This window comes from Hipposideros armiger, unplaced genomic scaffold (genome assembly GCF_001890085.2).
Source record: "Hipposideros armiger isolate ML-2016 unplaced genomic scaffold, ASM189008v1 scaffold_815, whole genome shotgun sequence".
NCBI lineage: Eukaryota > Metazoa > Chordata > Mammalia > Chiroptera > Hipposideridae > Hipposideros > Hipposideros armiger.
Window position 1 is genome coordinate 628,249 of NW_017732165.1, and position 6,700 is coordinate 634,948.

Here is a 6,700-nt window from a genome sequence, read left to right on the forward strand (position 1 = left end):
TACACCCAGCAGTGCTGCTGATGCCTGAACGGTATGTGGAATGAAGTGGGCGGGCATCGGGAGGCCACTATGGCACGGGGCAAGCACTATGGACAGTCTATCTGAAGTGTACCTGGCGTATAAGATGACCCCCCACTTGAAGGCATATTTTTCAGGGCCAAAAAATCGTCTTATACGCCGGCAAATATGGTATGTATATATGTATACATATACAGAGGGTGGCAAAAAAATGTATACACATTTTAAGAAAGGAAAAACTATTAAAGTTGTAATACTCAATATATACCAATAACAAAAGATGAATACAAGTCATGTCTGATGTATGCAATTACAAGACATGCTCAGAGTGGTTACCACCAGCATCCAGACACTTCTGATTATGGCGAACTACTGCTTGAGAAACGTAGACCAAAGTGTCCACTTGTATATATATTTTTGCCTCCCCCGGGATACACATGGAATTGGCTTTCGTGGTTATGAAGATTGAGAAGTTTAAAGCCTGCAGTGTAAGCCAGAGACTCTAGACTCAGAATTGCTGATGGTGCAGTTTTGGTCTGAATGCTGACAGGCAAAGACCTAGGAGAGATGATGCCACAGATGAAGTTTAAAGGCCGTGAGTCTGCTGCCTTTTGTTCTGAGCCGCATGTCAGGACACTTGGTAAGTGGCGAAAGTCATGAGGAATATGTTGCTTCCAAGATCCAATGAAGCCTACTAGGCATTGTGCCTCTTTTGTTGGTTGTAGGAGAGGCCAGCTTCAACAACTTATCTTTTACCTTAAAAGGGATATCTCAACATGTCCCACAACACTGGACCCCTTGATATTTCACTAAGGTTTAGATGTCTCCAGAGTTTTTGTCAGGTTTATTTCCCACCTCTTGGCACATAAATGTTTTATTAATAATTCTAGAGTAATTGCTATTTCTTCCTCATTAGGTTCAATCAGCATAATGGCATCAATGTAATAGACTAGTATGATACCCTGTGGAATAGAAAGGCAATCATGGTCTCTGTAAACTAAATTATGACAGTCTGGAGAGTTGATATGTTCCTGAGGGAGGACAGTGAAGGGGTATCGCTAGCCTTAAAAGCTGAAAGCTAAATGCATTGGTGGTCTTCATTAATAGAGATTGGAAAAAGAGCTTTCGCCAAATCAATAGCTGCATGCCAGGTACCAGGCGACGTGTTAATGTGCTCAAGCAATGAAACCACATCCGATCCAGAAGCTGCAACTGAAGTCACCCCTAATTAAGCTCACAATAATCCACTGTCATCCTCCAAGAGCTATCTGTCTTCTGCACAGGACAAATTGGCAAGTTGAATGGAGACATGGTGGCAGTCACCAACTCTACATCCTTCAAGTAGGGGCACTGATCTCTGTAATCACTCCATGGATATGGTATCGCTTTGGTTTCTCTAATAGAAGGAGTTCTAGTGGATTCCACAGGGCCTTTCTGCCATATTGCCCTTAATCCACAAGTCAGGGAAGCAATTCAGAGATTCTGCTAGGTGCTGAATATATATCCATTACGATTATACATTTCAAAATTGGGAGACAATTACAGGGTAGGATTACAGGCCCATGGTGAGCTGGATCTAAATGAAAACTCCATTGAACACTTGACTTCTGTGAGGCCCTCTGCTGAGTGGTGAATGACAGTGATGTTTTGTGCCTCCTGGAATTAATGTCAGTTGAAAACCAGTAGCCAGTAGCCCCCAAAGTCTTGATTATCCCCTTTCCTCTAGTATACAGTTAACCTGGTATAATGTCTTAAGTTCCTTTGCTTAAGGCTGGGAGAAAGATTAACAGTACAAATTGTTGGCACTGTACCGGGTCATTTCTCAAGTGGAACCACCATTGCTTTCATTCAAGGGGCTCTGTGGCTATAAATGGGCTCAAGTCTGGGAATTGATTGAAGTGCATGACTATCTGTTTTTATGATTGAGGTTAGATTTTGGTTCACTAGAACTTTTCTGCTTGTATAGATCAGGTAAGATTTTAGTAGGCTTCCTATCTATTTCATTTCTAGAAACACCATGATCAACTAGCCAATCCCCTCAGTCTGCATAAGTCAGACTATGCTAACTGCTGCTGTGACTCTCCTGACCATTACAGTAACCACACTCACCTTGCCTTTGTTGGCTGAGTCCCAGCACTTGGCCCCTGTCACCATCAGATCCAATTCCTCCTGTTGCATTTAGGTTCCTGAACTCAGTGACCACAGTCCCCACTGTAAGGTCTGACCTTCAAAAAAGAGCAATCAGAACTCTTCAAAGATGCTAAGTCTCCGCTCACAAATTAATTTTTCACAGTCATGGTGAAAGATGTGTCTTCTGGACCCTTCCATGGATGAGTAAGTCTTAACTGACAAATCCACTCTAACGTTTTAATATCCCTAAGCCTTTGAATCCCTTCTTCTACAGTAAACCATGGCAATATAGGATTTCTAGTTTGCTCGCTCTTTTCCATCTTTTGGTCCTTGTTTCATTAAACAACCAACCAAACAGTTACAGCTCTTTCTAATTCCTCAATCTATTATTCAATTTAGAACAAGAACAAAAATCGAAATCTCCACTTAGTGGGCTCATATCAATAAATTTGGCCTGATACAATTTTATGTTCCTTTCATCATGATGGAAATCCTTGCCATCCATTCCCACATGTATCCCTCTGTATAGATTCCCCACATAGATCTGTCTCTGTAAGTTAGAAAATTCAAGTAGTTATTTTGAAGTGTAACTCATGTGTGGGTCACACTTGTCCTTCTCCTTTAGGGGTCTGCTGGGAATTGAGTCTATTATAAGTCTAGAAGCAAAGTGGGGGATGCTGGAGGTGGTTCCTGAGGAGAATTAGCATTGTCTTCCAGGATAACTGCCTCAGGGGAGGCTATTACAGTTTCCATAGGAAATGCAGGGTTAATCTCCTCATGGGAGGCTGCTTCTACTGGTAAAGAAGAATCCTCAGAATTGAGGGGCTCAATGTCCTCAGCTTCATCCAAATCTTCCTATACATCCCATTCCCAACTTTCCAGGTCCCATTCCTTCCCAATCAATGCTCTCACTTACACAGTAGATACTCTGTGAGGCTGAGAATTCAATTTGCATTGTCAGTCAGCCACTTACAAAATGAGCTTCTGGATTTGGTTTTCAGCAATCTCAGACTTGTGGCTACAGGGAAAAAGGGTTTCCTTCAATACAGACATAGAAGCTTTCAGGTAATTTACACAGCACTGGAGCTGGGAATTTGAATCCCTGAGCTCATTTGTTTCTTTCCCCACTTTGTCTAGTGACATTAGTAACAAACACTCAATCCCATTATATTGGTTAGCTTGACAACAATGGTTGAAAGTATCATACACATGGTCACTCACATCCTTGTTTCTTATAAATGTTTGATTAGGAGCAGCCAGTGGTGATATTTTGTGTATCTCTATTATCTGTTACACCATAAATGGTTTCTCTTTACTACTGGGAATAGAATCTTTAGTGTCTTTAAATCTAATCAGAGAGCTAATTCTAAAAACTCCAGAAATAATTAACAAAATTCACCCTTAAGATCCTGTTCCCCTAGAATTACTCTCAGTACCAAAATCAGTATTACTCAGGATTTTCCAGAGAAATAGAATTGTGTGTGTGTGTGTGTGTGTGCGCGCGCACATGCATGCATGTGTGCATGTGCATATGTGGCTAGTGTGTGTATCTCACACACATATGTGAAGAGATTTACTGTAAGGAATTGGCTCACATGATTATGGAGGCTAGGCAGTCCAAATTCTGCAGTGTAGGCTCAAGACTCAGGAAAGCTGATGGTGCAGTTCCAGTCTGAAGGCCAGTAGGCAGAAAACCTTTGTTCTATTCAGGACTTCAGCTGATTGGATGAGACCCACCCACATTATAGAGGGCAACCTGCTTTACTCCAAGTTCACCTATTTAAAAGTTTATCTCCTCCAAAATTATCCTCTAAATTGAAAAATAATGTTAATCATTGCAGATGACATACTCAAATTGCTGACAGAAATTTAAAAAAATGTCATCTTATATAAAGCAAAACTGACTATTAAAAATGAAGACAGAACAAAGATATTTTCAAATAAAATAAACTGAGGGCCTATTTTTGCAAACTTTTCCTAAAACAAATACCAAGAGTAGTCAGCAAGCTGAACCATAAGGACAGTAGACAGTGATTCAAATGCACACGGATACAGAGCATTGATAAAGGTAATTACATAGGTAACTATTTTTTAAATCTGTTTTCATAGAAAAATGCATAAAGCAATAGTATGCATGGGCTTATAATGTATAAAGATGTAATTTGTATGATAAGAATAGTACAAAGGAAAGTGGTGGGAATTTGAAGCTACATTAGCGTGAAGTTTTTGTACAGTATTGAAATTAGCTTGGTATTTAACTAAATTAGATTGTTTTAAATTAAGATAAAATTTTCATATCCAGGCCAAATACAAAAATACTAACTCCAAAGTATAGTTAAATAAACAACAGAAATAAAAGTATATAAGAAAATATTTAACACAAAAGAAGACAATATTGGAGAAACAGAGAAACAAAAAATGATATAATTCTTGTACAAAACAAAGATTAAAATGGCAGAGGTAAATCCTATCATATGATTAACTTCATTAAATATAAATTAACTAAACACTTTCATCATATACTGGTAAGCATTTTACAGTCACTAATATTCCCCAAAATCATTAGTTGTACTTATAAACTGTGTGCTTATTTTTATTTCCATTACACAGAAATTTAAATTGATTCAGGGTCTTTTCCAAAGTTTCATAGACATTCTTGGGTTATAGTTTAACCACTCTTAAATCAGGGCTGAGTATATCTACAATAAACATTTTCAAATACTTTAATATTTGATTCCAGCTTTCTACCCATGATGGACTGAACACTACAATTCACAATACTACTTGACTTATTAGAAATAAAGCCTATTTGATTAAACTATTATTTCTTTTTAATTGGACATAGTCACATGCAGGGTAGAGACAAATCACTGTTTATCCTTGTTAGCAAACAAACAATGCAACCAGTAAGAGATTCCCATTCTACTGATTCAATTGTCTTTTAGACCTTTTCATTATTTTGACGTTGATGATTGTAAGATAACCTGATTCTAATGTCACCATTCAAACCACATTAAAAGATGAAAATTGATGGATGGTGGTAGAGAGTAAACATAGAGAAGAGAAAATATGATAGTATAAAAACAGAGGAAATATCTTTCTGTTTCAGATGATTCTCATTAAACCCAACCAATTATTTAATTTAAATGTCATTCAGCAGCTCTATACCTCTTTCTGTTGAAAGGTAGCCCATGGGTAGTGATGACTACTTAGCATCAAATGGGAGTACATTAGAGAGAAAATAAATCTGTATAAACAGGCATAAACCAAGACTGTTCCAAGGCAAATGAGAACTCACGGTTCCTCCTACTCAACTTTGGGACACGGATAGCTCCCTCACTTAAAGTCTCAACTGCAACTCAAGGCATATGACTTATGTTGATCTATTATACTCTGAAATACCCATTAAAAATAGGTCATTGCCTATATTGAAAACTTAAACTTAAACTGTAAAACTCTTAGAACACACAGGAGACTACCATGACCCTGGGGTAAGCAAAGATTTCACACCAGTTCATTTTATCTTCCAAACTATATGTCAAAAACATTATTTCTCTTTCCCTTCCAGCAAGATAATTTTACTTATTTTTTCAATTTGAATAACAAAAATGAGGCATCCAAGTGGTTTTTCTCAGGATAAAATCTGCTTTCATGCAACTTTTTTTATTTTTGCCTAGAGTGAACATTTAAAACCCTTGCCTTACATGATATTCAAGGTCCCTAAATTACTTTTGTGGACCATCACTCCTCTCACTGCAAAGCTGTTTTCCCGGCATCGATGACTACTGAAAGCTGTTACAGACTCTATCAGCCACTAACACCTCTGTCAAGATCCTGTCTTTTCTCTCCATTGTTCACATCATCCAGGCACCATATACCACATGGCTGCTCTCCTGTGGAAACTGTGGGCATCACCCTGTGACCAGGGAGGTAATAGCTGCCTGCCTCCATTCACTTAGTCAATATCACCAAAGCATAACTGCCTTGCTCCAGGAAGCATCTTTAAAACACTCTTACTGCATTGTACTTACAATCTCTCTCCCTTTATGATGTATCTGTTACATGCGTGTATACACAAAAATACATTTCACTTAAAATACTTTGTATGTATTCCCCTCAGCAAAATAAATTTCGTTCAACATAACCTGTATATTGAGTAATATAAAAATAATTTATGTTTCACCTACTGTCACGGTGATGTAATGAAATCGTTAGACTTGTGACTGGCCGATTGCAGAAGAAGCAGGAACAGAAGAAGATGGAGGATGAGGACAAGGGTGGGAAGATTTGTGATGTTGAGGGAGAGTAAGCAGGATCCTCTAGAGTCAAGAAAGATCTATTGCAAGGTATAGCCATGTAATAGGCTGCTTTCAAACAGTGCAATGGAAACAAGCTAGATCTATTTGTATTTCTAAGAAATGATCTTCAGGACATTGTTAAGTGAGATAAAGTAAGATGCAGAAACTGTGCATAATATAATCTGTGTTTTTAAAATAACATATGCATGTTTGTATATTTCTGTAAAGATACCCAATGCTAGAAGAAAGGTTTT